The sequence below is a fragment of the Phalacrocorax carbo genome, chromosome 4 (genome assembly GCF_963921805.1).
Source record: "Phalacrocorax carbo chromosome 4, bPhaCar2.1, whole genome shotgun sequence".
Taxonomy (NCBI): Eukaryota; Metazoa; Chordata; class Aves; order Suliformes; family Phalacrocoracidae; genus Phalacrocorax; species Phalacrocorax carbo.
Window position 1 is genome coordinate 35941328 of NC_087516.1, and position 13392 is coordinate 35954719.

Below are 13392 nucleotides of genomic sequence, written 5' to 3' on the forward strand. Positions count from 1 at the left end.
TACAGCATGTTCAAGAAATGCACACACTTCCAAGCACAGAGAGAACTGATGACCAATAATGCAGCAATGGTATTATAGTGCACATATTGCGCCATTTACTTTTTATTTGCAAGAAGTCTTATAAATATTTAGTTGTATTGGTTTAAAACCAACCAAGATCTTAGTGAGCTTGACAAATGTTTCAGTACGTGTTATCAAGTACAATATTACAACCCAAGTGGATATGAAGAGAACATCTGGAAAATTGACAAACTTTTGCATAAAGGCAGTGCTGCAGAGGATTTCAGGAGAATAAATTTTTCATGCTAACCCTCACAGTAACTGGGGATGCTGTAAAACATTAACCCTCAAGGTCATGTCTATTTATTTCATATTCCCAAACTTCCTATAAGCACAAGCATAAGTTAGACTTCCTATCTTTTGGGGAAAGGGGGTTTAAACCAGGAGAAATGGAGAGAGAAGCAGCCTTCCTTCAATTTTTGCATCACCCAGGACAGGAACCCGAGCCTTTCAGAGGGGGATGATCCTATGCACCACACTTGGCTAGGCTTTCTTCCCATGTCTTCTCCTGGAACTATTCTTTCTTACACAAAGCACCCCACCTGCTCCATATTTTAAATACAGGCGTCCGTGCCATGAGAAAAAATGCTGTTGCAAGGTACCAGATGAAGTTTTTTTCAGTGCAGTTTCTCTAGTCACTCCAATGTGAATGATATCACCCAGGCTAAATTTCACTACCACCTGTGTGGCTTAGTGGTCCCTGCTGTCTGGCTTTCAGTCTCTACATACAGCCAATAGAACATACTGGGCTCATGGATTTAGGTGAAAGGCAGCAGCAGCTTCCTTGGCCTGAAAGCTTCTTCTCATCTTCATTAGTGTAACAGTCCTTTCCCTGGCATCTATCTTTTTGTAATCTTGATTAAGAATAGTGCTTCTAGTTTATGGTCCAATTCGGACACTGATAGTCAAATGGTTTTCTATTAGGTTAGAAGCAGATTAAAAATATAGCTCAGAATAACACTCCAGTCTAAGCAGGCATTTTTTTAATGTTAGTTATTTCACTGCCAGGTGTGTATGAACTCCCCACCCCAAGAGGGTGGTGTAGGTGCATTCCTTTATTGTGAACACAGTTTTAACGTGATAGGAGTTCCATCAGAGCCCCCACCTTCCTGCTGAGTTTGCCATTTGTGGAAATCAGAGTCATATACCTCAGTTTGTCTCCCATCATGACAAACTATGAAGTAAGTACAGTAGACATAGTATTTTTCTGAAGCAATGTACTTACTGCACAGATCACAAAACACTCACCAATTTCCTTTTAGTCTTGGGCAGGGAGACAAGACCAACACTCTCTCAGAATGGTAGTTGAAAATAAGCAGCTACCAGCAGAATATTGATCTGACCTGTGGCTCATTCCTTTGCCAGGCCAAGAAATTCTTGGATGGCTGGAAGCAGGGTGCAGGCCAGGTGAATTGCCTTGGCAGCCTGAGATATGGCCCACAGATTATTACATCATTATAATTATGCAAGTGCCATGTTATTCAGGGAGTGCAAGCAAACACCTGTGCATGTATAAACCCTGGTAAAAACTAACAAGATCTTTTACTTTTTGCTGTACTAGGAGCTTTTTTATTTTTCTATTACCCAAACTATTTACAATAATCCAGATTTTAGCACTAAAACTCATGAAAAGTTTGCTGTCCATTACTCTTAAGGCATTTCAATTTCTCCTGCTAAAATAGCATCTACCAAACTAAAAAATGTTGTGCAAAAAAGTCCAACTTTTTTCCTGACTAAAACATATGAACATAAAGTTACTGAATTGTCATATTTCACCTGCTACTTCTATCTCTGAAGATTATTACATTTCATTCAGATTTTCATTCAAAGTGCTTGATGTCAGATCAAGTCTTGCCTAAGAAGAGTTTCAAGAGTTTCACGGAAACAGATTGCTCATGCATAAAGATATATTACAGAGTATCTCACCCTACCAGAACTTTACATACTTGCTCTAATTCTCAGGATATTAAACTACATCCAGAAGCAAGTCTTGAGAACTGTTTCATGTAGTGAAATTCATCTCAGTTCTCATTGGGTAAATGGCTTTACTTTAAAATAATACAAAACACTCTGTAAAAAGTAAAAAAAACCCAAAACTTTGAAGCAACATATTGTAAAGAACACTTGTTCAGGTTTTGTTTTGTGCCAACAATCATTCTGGAAAATATTTTGAGGAAAATAAGCCCAGCTGCACACTATATAATAATTTAAGATATTGTTCTCAAATGGTATCATGATTTATGCCAAAGGGCATACTTCATAGAACTGAATAAGTCAAATACAGAAGCCCCATTAGGTTTTCTAAAGCAAGCAAATGAAGCTGCTAAATTGAGTTAAGATGGACAAAAGGTAAAATTATAATGAAACTCATCACAAAAAAAGAACTAGAAGTGTCATATTATTCTTTAGTGGGACATTTGTGAGCCACCATTCAAGATTAAACCATCATCAACAGAAAGGGTTCATTAGGACAGGCACTTATAGCAGTGTCACCTTTATCTTTTATGGCGAGAAGGTCAGTTGTCTTCAAATACATCACCACCAGACAGTCATGTTATTAGCCTAAAACCCCCTGAACCTTGTTGCCACGTACCACCTTTTTAGATTCACCTCAGCAAAACAAAGGTACTCGAAGTGTTACGCAAATATTATGCCTGTTTGCCTTTGAAAGACAGGACAAACTCAATGTACAACTAAAGGAGTCCTGGTAAAGAAAAGGGACAGCAACATAAAGGTTAAATCAGTGTATGCTTTACTCACCTTTTTTCCCTTGTGTACTTTTAGTATCTCTCCTGTTACTGCTCACACTAGGTGGCAGTTACTAGCAAAGGCAAGAAAAGTAATCTGGAATCCTAGCCAAAGGATCCATTGCTTTCTAAACATGTAACTAAATATAATTACAGAAAAAATCTGTAGACTGTTACACATCATTGCATCCTTTCTTTCTGTTATGAAACTTACACAAAAATATTATTTAATTGCAATATAAAGATCTTTAATCAAGCACAAACGCTTGTAAGTATGGACATCAAATTTAGCCTGTTACTTGTTGATTCTATTGGCTTCTGAAATCCTGTGTGTATAAGGCACTGTACACACTGAAAGGCTATGCTAGCAAAAAACTTTGTCACAGTGCAATACAATCTCTCATTGCTCTTTAGGCAAGTCACTAGCTGTGGTACAAGAAGGTCAGGCTAAAATTAATACAAAATATATTTGAGGGCAATCATCCTTTTCATCCAAATGTTGCTAAAAGATTAAGCAGGACAGAACAAAGGATACTTTTTAGTTAAAATAGATGCCCAAATGCAACTTTCAATGGAAGCTGTATTACTGCATATGTGAAGAATCTCAAAGTCTACATTACCCAGCTCAGAGAGGATTCTTTTAATCTCATTTGATATCAACAAAACCAAAACAGCTTCAGAGAAAGACAAAACAGAAACTACTTTCGTACAAGGCAAATAGTACCACAAGAAAAATAACATGCTGCTTTGAGAAGAAGCCTTCAAAAGATGGCACAGATTTCTAAATTGCCTCAAAGAAATTTAAAAGGTACCTTCTGCACCTTACGCTTCATCCTAGCCACAGTAAAAAGGTAAAAGCTCCTACATTTTGTGCTGGGGCAGAGAGAAAAGGGTATTTGTTACAAGTTATTGATTGCTCTTTAGGAACAGATTAAGAAGGCATCTGGCCATCTCCAACACTACACATTTACCTCACTTCTGAACTGTCACCAGGACAGGACTGCTGATGGAAGCCGTACCTCCTTTTCATAAACTCCTCTTCACTGTAGTTCCAATTAAGTCATTCACAGACTACTATCTTCCTAACAAGCAAGGGTAGCCCCTCAACAGCTAGCTCACAGCTTTCTACCTGACTCCGTGAAACTATTAAGAGTATGATGAAGGCAACAGATTGCTTTCCTCACCCAGAGTTTTATATCTGATAAGGAGCAGAGTGAACAATCTGTTCCCATAAGAAAATTTCTCAGTTAAACAAAACCATTGCCTATCTTCCTACTGATTGCTGTATCATGAACAGTATCTGCAGCCACTAAAGTTGCCTGAGACGATGTGAGTGTAGGTGTACTTACAGGCCTACTCTATGAGCAAAATTACCATAGCAATTACAGCTCCCACAAGTACTACCTTAAGGCCTTTAAAGAGAAACCTGGTTTTGGTGGAACAGGAATTTAGCAGTGCATGGCAACATCACAGCAGTCCAGAGTGCACAACGCCAGGCAGAATCAAGCTTAGCACCTCACACGATGGTTCTCTCCTTCAATGAACTGGGCCAGTATCTACAATTCAAGATCAAGATCTACAAACCCAGCATAGCTGAGTAACAACATAGCCAAGAGAAGTCTTCAAAATAGTACTGTTAAGACAAGAACACCAGAACTCATTTCATAAAAATCAGTAACAGTAGACAGCCGGAGCATACATTTATAATTATGCCTAAGAGAATTCTAAACAGCCATGAAAAATAATTTAATATAAGACAACATTATCTTTTAAGGTAACTGTTATAACAGCATACACAGTATCTTTCAAAACTAATAAATCCATACAATTATGAATTGCAGCTTTCAGCATAAAGATACTTTGTAACAATTCCTCCAGCACTAGTATTTTAAGTAGGTTTTCAGAAGGGTGGACCTATAACCTGCATCTCAGGTAAAGATTATTTAGGTGTTAAAGTGCCACAGTAATTTGCCAGAATTCCCCTTCTCTTCGTTTCAACTTTTACCCGTGACCTCTTTTCTCTAGGGCAAACGAAAACTTGGACATTAATCAGTCACCTTTGCCCTGACCATGAATATCCCAAGTATAACAGTGTGCTTGGCACAGTAAGCAGTTTTTGGAACGAAAGTAGTTTCATACCAATAAAGTTAAATTATAACCTCAATCCAAATTCTAAGAAGACCACCAGCATTAGACAGGACAAAGTCAGGCATTCCTAAACTGGGAATTACAGCCAGCCCTAGTGCACCAGTAGAGCTTTCCAGACAACAACAAGGACTTGCAGCTTCAGAGAACAAGTTTGCAAAAGCCTAACTGCTCAAGTTCATCCTCCCAGTTCCACCTGGATATGGCGTAAAGGCAACAGCAAACAGAAATCCCTGCTGAGTTGAAGAGACTGGAAAAAGGTAAGTGCTGAGAGGAGATGCAAGATGGCTGGGTAAGGTGGAGCTTGTACCTCTGCTAGGCAGTAATAAAGTAGAGAAGGATAGGAGAGAGAAATGGCAAATCAAAGTGTAATAGTCCTAAAAACAGGTGTTCTAAAGCAGGGAGTCAGAAGAGACTAGTCAGAGTAGAAGCTAAAGCCTGAGGTAGGCTACAGTAGTCTGCTGTGAACTTGTTTTAAAGAGGGACTCAAGTGGGTGGAAGGCTCCAGAGAAAGCTGCCTCAGTCTAAGAGGCAGCTAAGAAAAACAGCACTGAAAGATCCCATAGAGGGTAAGATAACACGGGGTGTTAACTGTTGCTAAGGTTATTGCTTACTCTACTTCTCCCTGTAAGTAAGCCTATAATGCGGGAAAGGTAGGTGGGAAGTTAACTACCCCTTCATAAGAAGGTCAAGCACAGAAGTTCAAGTCATCCCTCCTGCACCTTATGCCATCACATTGCAGGCATCTGCCACCTACAGGCAAGAGTCCATCCACCACCCACCCCCACTTGCTGCAATGGCCTTTTTTCAAAGTGACCCCCTCAAACATAACACGCTGCACTCATCACACTCTTGTTGTGGTCTTATAAGGCCCCTGCAGCAAATGGAAGTTGCCCAAAGCCACTGGTCACTCCAGGACAAGGCTTTCTCCTTACCCCACAGAACATTCCTTTTTGCATAGCTACAGAGCTGCCCAGACAGGTTTCACTTTGCTCACGATGCCATTACAATGCCAGGCTCTTGCCCCCATGTCTTACCTCACAGTCCCCTGCCACCCCTTGACAAGGCTCCTGCCAACAAATCCCAGCCCTTCCTTGAGGAAGCTACCCCCTCCTGAGGGCCCCTTTTCATCGGACTACAAGCATGCTCAAAGAGAAAGCATATTCAAGCTTATGAACACCGTTGCTGCCACAGCAAGTGGGAGCTGTGCCCTGGCATTCATGCACAAAGATCTCCCCCAATAGTTCCCTTCTCAGAAAAATCTCCAAACACAATTGGACATGAAACATTTTGCCTGTGAACACCACTGCCAGTGCATGTTCTGGATTCCCTCCTCTCCCTAAGAATTCTCCTGGTTCTGGGGAAAGATTTGGCCCTTGACAGAAGGTCCCCTGTTGAAAGTATGAGCTCCCACAAACACCACTCCCTTTGCTCCTCAGTGCCAGTACTACCGCAAATTTCTGCCACCTACATCACCTTCACAGAACATGGAAGCTACATACTGGCTTCTCCCCCACCTAGGGGTGGCTACTCCCCACCAAAGCACCACTTTTCACAAGATTACAAGACTTCTCAAACGTGAGTCACTTAGCTCATGGGTAAGGACTCCACACATAACAGTTCCTGCCTTGGAAGACAAGCCCACCCAAACGTGAGGCACTTAGCTCATAAATATCATCATTGCGCTCTCCTGCCACCCCCTCCACCCTCACACCATATGGAAGCTGTACACATGCATGTGCGAGTCTTACAGAAGGCTGCCCTCCCCACAACAACTCCTCCCTTCTCACAAGGCTGCAAGCCTCCCTGAATACCTCAGCCCATGAACCCATGCTGACCCACACAGCACACTTCACCATGCCCCCCCTCAAAGGCATCTGCTCCTTCTGGGTAAATCTTGTCCTCCCTCTGCCCTCACACCCCCACCACTAAATCCTTTTCTGGAGACAGCAAGCCCACTCAAATGCCTCTCATACAAGGCATTTTGCTAGTAAACATCAACACCACTGCACACTCCTGCCAGCTCTGCCACCCTCACAGACCATGTAAGCCTCACACAGGTATCTCCCCCTCCTCAGGGAGGCAAATCTTTTCTGTAGAGGGCACTTTCACAACACAAGCCCATACAAACACTATTTGCTTTACAAACATTATTGCAGCCAAATCCTGCCACTTCCACAAATGGCAGCAGGACACAGGTTTCTCCCCCCTGCCCCAGCTAAGGCTCCAACACCTGCCACAGGTGCCTTCCGCTGAAATGAGGCCACCCAAATATGAGGCATTTGGCCTGCAAACTCAATTGCATGCTCCTGCTGACCCTGTCCCCCTCACAGCACATGGAAGCCACAGAGGCATCTGCCATTCCTGGGCAAGGCTTTCCCCATTCCCCAGGCAGTTCCTATCCTGGAAGACTAAGCCCATCCAAACATCTCTCAAACTTGAGGGGCTTCACTTGGAAACACCATCAAAGCCTCTACTCCACACCACACACACACCCACCCACAATAGAAGGCATACTACAGCACGCATCCTTCCTGCGCAAAGCTACCCCACCATCTTTAAGTGGCTACTTTCTCCACAATCCCACAAGTCTGTTTCAAACAGAAGACAATCAGCCTCTGAGCCCTACTGCAGCCACACTCCTACTGGTCCCATAACAACTGGAAACCACTCACAAGCATATGCCACTCCTGGGCAAGGCTACACTCCTCACTAGCAGTTTACTTCTCACAAGAGTGCAAACCTACCCAAAAATTAGTCCCTTACCTTATGAATATCACTACAGGCTCTTTCTACCTGTAATATCCACACAAGCATCTGCTAATCCTTAAGAAGGATTCTCCCCCACCCCCACTACACATCACTTTTCCCTAGACCATAAGCACCCCTGAAAGACAAGGCATTTAAGCTCGTAAAAGTCATTGCCACCACACTGTTCACATCATCTTCACAGCATACAAAGCTGCACACAGGCACTGTCTCTCCCTGGGGAGGCTACACCCTACCCAGGATGGTTCCTTTTAAAAAAGGCCATGACCCCTTTTGGACAAAAGGGATTTAGACACTCCTGCCACCTTCACAGGAAACAAACTGTGTATTAGGCATCTGTTTCTGTCCAGCAACACACTGCTCCCCCCCCAAGTTCCTTTTCAGCAGACTATACAGCCCACCATACTTAAAGCACTTAATTTAGATACCATTTCATAACCCTGCACAGTCCACAGCACATGGAAGCTGTGCACAGGTGTGCACTACTGCTCACAGAGATTACCCCACCTTCCCTTCTACAACCCCAACACTTTATTGCATGCTCCTGCCTCTTGTATCACCCTCACACACCCACCACTCCCAGACAAGGGTTCATTTCTTCATTCCCTATTCATCTTTCTATAACTCCACAGTTTACTTCAGTTGTGAAGGCTATCACACCCTCCTTCCACCCCTAGAGAAAACTCAGGTCACACACAGCTCTCTAGCCCAGGTAACACCTTTCACCCTTAGGGTTCTCTTCTCCCATAGCATATGCCCACACCAGTGCCTCCCAACAAAAGAACAAGAAAGTTCAAGCTCAAAGGCCCTGGGCACACTGTTTCTGCTAGCACCACTCTCAAAGTTGATTACCACTCCTAGGAAAGGCTCTCCCTGCCACAGAGCCCTTTTTGCAAAGATCCTAGCTACCAAGACACCTCTTAAACACAAGGCATGTTGTTTGCAAACACCACTCCCACTACACAGTCCCTCTACCCTACCACCTTCACAGGATGCAAGACACCCACATGCACCTGACCCTCTATAAGGGGAGCCTCCCCTCATAACACCACACACCTGGTCCTTTCCCACAGCCCCAGCTGCAGGCTTCATAAGCAATCCTGCACTCTCCTGCAGGACTATAAATTCACACAAATACAACTCTACCACTTCCCTACCAGAGGCAGAGCTCTAAGCACACACCTGGGCATGGCTCTTCTCTTGTAAGAGGTTCCTGCTTTGCATTACTACAAGGCTTTCTGAAGGTATGTGATTTAGTCAGGCAAGACCCTTCCACCCACCCTCCCAGGAAGCAGGATCAGGCATAGGTACCCACCCCACACTCCACTACTAAAGACAGCTTCTTATAAAGCCACAAGCACACACCAATGTCTCCCAAGACAAGGGCCTTTGCTTATGCATGCCACCCCTATTGCACACTCTTTCTGCCAGCACCACCCTTAAAGTCACCTACCACTTCTACAAATGCTCCTCATGCCTTGAGGCACTTCCCAGAATGCCCTGTGCCACCCACACAACTACCATACACAACATATTCAGGCTGCAAACATTATAGCCTTCCAGCTCCATACCATGCTCTCATGTCTGAATCACCCACACCCAGCCTCCTTCCTAACAGGCTGCAACCCCCAGCAAAGCCATTGACAACAGCCCAAGCCTCGGGGAGCTTTTGCTGGTATGTAATGTGGTGTTAATTGTGTAGGGCATTTTGTGTTTAGTAGAGTATGGTGGTAAAAGCAATAGGAGTCTGTGGTGGTTTCACTTAAAAAGAGTTTGGGCTGTTTTTTTTAATATAAGAAAAGGCTGAGTAACTATTTCTGGTGAAAACAAAAGTGTTTATGGTTGTTGGAGAGATGTTTCTTATAGCTACTTTAATGTTGTGGCCCTATGGTTGTAGCTCTGTTCTAATCTTAAATCATAATTCAAAAGCACCAAACTGTTGACTTAAAAGGACAGCTATTTTTCATGGTTTTTTTCCATGTTTTGTCCCTAATCTTAACGCACAAATTGTTGAACACATGGAGGAGCTTCTTGAATGCAGACTAGTTATGTAGGGCTTGTTTGGTTTTTTGTTTCTATGTGTGTAGTTGCAAAACCATTGTAGTTACAAAAAGCACAAGAGGTGATGCAGCTGTTTATTCTTGGCTCTTCTTGGGGTGCTAATAATTAATTCTTAATGCGTCAATTCCACCTTAAAGGCTTTTAATATAGGCCTGAGAACTTGAGAGTGGAATGGGTAGCTCCTTGACTGCTCTTACTAAACTGTTGTACTAGGTATGGGTAATAGCTATAAGGAAGCAATCGGGATAGGCCATAAAGGCTTGCTTTGGAGGGTACTTTATCTTACTTCAAAGAAAGGTTCCAACAGTGCTTTACTTTATAGCTTGTTTTCTCTTGTCAACTTTTTGACTGTTTCTTTAGCAGTTATGTGCTAAGGCTAAAACATTGGCCTCTGTTAGGAAGTATTAATTTTCTAACCTTTCATCCTTTTCTTAGAAGTTCGAATCTAGTAGTGATATGAAGGGCTAAGATTATGAGAAACTTAAATATGGAGAAAGATAGCATAGAACTATTGTTTGAGATAAAGGGCCAAAGCAATTTCTTTAATCTAACTGTATCCCTTACTTTCTGCAAAATAAGGGAAGTGAGCCTTCGGTATCTTTAAGGAAAGGTGAAAAGTCTTAACTCCTCGTGAATTCGAATTTTGCAGTAAGAACTTAGCGGGTGCTGCTGCAGTGCTAAAATAGAGCACCTGTTCTAGTCTACCATAAAGCAGAGCATTTAACCTGGCAGTGTTTGTTCCTTGTGGAAAAGGGTTCAGCTGTTTGCTCTAATATCTGTCCAATAGTGCACAAGTTCCAGAGCATTAATAACTCTGAAAGCTTTCTTTAAAACTATAGAAACTCTGGACCTTGTGACTGAATGGTAGGTGTGATATAAAAATATAACTTTTGCTGTTGCTAAAAGTGAATTCTGTGGTGTGAATGAGGCAAGCTTGTTTCTACCCAGTTTCTATTTCCTGATTTTTCAAGTTATGCAGCTGTGTGATTTTAACCTTGTTTTTTTACCACACCTTTCTAATTATATTTCTGATGAGCTTGAATAGAGTCTTGTTTTCCCTCAGAAGGAGAAAAGCCTCTATGACTGAAAAGTTAAATGTATACCATATTAAGTTTTTAATTTGCTTGCCCTGGTAATTTGTCACCTACTTAACTTTCAAATGCTTTATTAAAGTCAATCAGTGAGAAATAATTTCTGTGAGCTTTCATTTCAGTGCCAAATTGAATTAGTGATACAAGCTTTAAGCTGAGTTGAGAACATAGTCAAGAAGTCTTTTTTTAAAAAAAAGTGTGGTTTCTATGCTTACTACTGAGGATAAGAACTGCTTCAGTATCTCATCTAGACTTTCCAAGCCTTTTATAGCTGTCATAATATTGGGTTAAAGACAGCAGAGTCAAATAGAATATCGCTAGTTGGATGCTTACCAAAATACAGTAATCCAAATACTGAAGAAAAAAATATTGCACAGAACAAGACTAGGCTTCACACTAATAAGAATTTAGTACAGATAAAATCACTGTAATCTGTCAAGAAATATTCAAAGTTGCAGTAAGAACTACAGCTGACTTGACCCTGGATAAAGCAGCTGTAGACAGGGTTTAGTTTTGCTACTAAGAACTAGCTGTATATTTTGCGGCAAATTTGTTTTAAAAACCAGCTGATTATTGCTAGTGAAATGCTCTTAGTGCCTGGGGCTATTGAGTAGTTGAGAGAATATTTTATGCCTTTGTGATGCTTGTTACAAAAGTGAGGGAAAAACTAGTAGAGTGGGAACTTTCTTACTGTGGCAAGTTAGTGAAAATGTGAGCTATGCCTGGCTCATGAATTAAGGCAGAAATTAGCCATCCAGATGGATCTCAGCATAATTCCTCTGCCTAGTGCTGCTGAGCAAGGCACAAGAGCTTGAGTGTGGCCCATTTATTATGAAGTAGCTAAATCCTAGTGGAGTGGAGAATGAGCTGGAGTTATTTGCACAATCTTATTGGCACAAGGCGTGAGGGGAATTTGCTTTTCCGGGAAACTGTATCAGCTTTGGCAGAGGTACAGAACTGTTCTTGAATTTCTGCATAAAGTCTTACGTCTTTAAAATTTTCATTTTTGAAGAAACTGAACTGTTTCAGTGCAGATTTTGAAGCGTAGTGTATGTGTAAAAACTTCAAGGCAATCATATATCAACTACACGCCAAGCTAAACTATAGTTACAACCACATCTACTGCAAGAAATGTAAAAATGACCTTTCAAAAACCAATTGACAAGTGAAAAAGGCTCTGTAGTAGCACTTAGAGTAGGTATTTTTAGATATTTCTAGGCACATGTGGCTTAACAGAAGATTCTCTAACTCTTCACTGGGAATACTGATTCAGTCATACTGCTGTAACAAAGTGAGTTTGCTACCTGCTTTGCACTTCTTGGGGGTACAGCCTTGGAGTTACAGTGGTCTTGATAAAATACACAGTGAGGATTGGAGACAGCAAGGATTAAAACTAAAATGGTAAAATAACTCTAGATTAGATGTGATAAGATAAGCAGTTACTCTTAAGTCTTGGAATCTGCCATTGTATCTGCTGGCAGGTAAAGATGGAGACAAAAGCAGGCTTTGCAGCCCTAGTAGCCTCAGGTAGTCCACTTCTGTTTCATAATGTAACTAAATATTACAAATAATTCTTCCTAATATACTGTTTTCATGAATCTGTTCTCTTGAACATCACTTGTCTCCTAGGAACTTCCCATTTAAGACGTTGCTGGGTAGAGAAGGGATGGAACAATGTTCCTGCTCTTAAGTCAGGAAATACAGCTCTGGGAAAAAGAAATGCTAAATGTCCTCTGTAGTATAAAATGGCATTTCAACAAAACTGGCCGCAAGCCTCAGCTGACTTAATACCAAGGTATTCTTAACCGGGATGAAGTGCTAAAAGTAGTCTTATTTGCTGTTCTGTAGTTACTCACTATGCAGTTACATTCCTTGTTAACTCCAGGGCATTTTTATCTAGAGTGACCCCAAAGCTTCTTAGTGATAAGGGAAAACTGAGGTAGTAGAAGCAAAGCTGGGAGGAGAGCAAGCGTTAGGTCTGGTGCTTCTGCCAGGTGAATTGCCTTTTCCTCCTTTTCCTCTCAGAGACAATAACAGCTTGCAAGACATTCCAAGGCTTTGTCAAATTTGAAGTAGGCAGTGAAGATATTGGTGCTTTTTCAGCCCCAGACAACTGCTTGCCTTATTCTTTACGGTATTCAGCTGTGACTAATAGTAAGTGGATATCATGAACAACTGGAAGCTTGCACAGTGATGTTATTCAAACCAGTGTGTTATTGCCTATGTAAACTCAAATATATTTAATGCTATCGTGATTCCCTAGCAACCTTTCAAATTGGCTGGTAGACTCTGAAAGCCCTCGTTACTATGACTTTGTAAAACCCTGGCATATTAGATTAAACAAATGGATGTTGTGCTCTTAAGCTTTTTTAATTGAGATTAAAATCTTTGTCAAGTTTGCTTTCTACAACGTAGCCTTGCATAGGCCCACATGTTGTACTTGAATGTGCTAATGAGAATCTCTGATTAGAGAAAGTGGCAGACCCTTGAGGATTTGAGCACTTCTTAGGTTTTTTCTT

General features: G+C 41.6%; 1 protein-coding gene across 16 annotated transcripts in view; it reads left to right on the forward strand.

Annotated features, from left to right (window-relative positions):
• Positions 1–4968: 4968 nt before the first annotated feature.
• SORBS2 (sorbin and SH3 domain containing 2) overlaps positions 4969–13392 on the forward strand; it is a 247725-nt gene continuing 239301 nt past the window's right edge. For 6 of the 16 annotated variants that reach the window (XM_064449575.1, XM_064449574.1, XM_064449581.1 and 3 more), the window contains exon 1: positions 4974–5212. The gene's annotated coding sequence lies outside the window, so the exon portion shown is untranslated. Of the gene's footprint in view, positions 5213–13392 lie in introns of all 16 variants that reach the window. The other 10 variants (XM_064449582.1, XM_064449583.1, XM_064449584.1 and 7 more) reach the window with 6 other exon arrangements.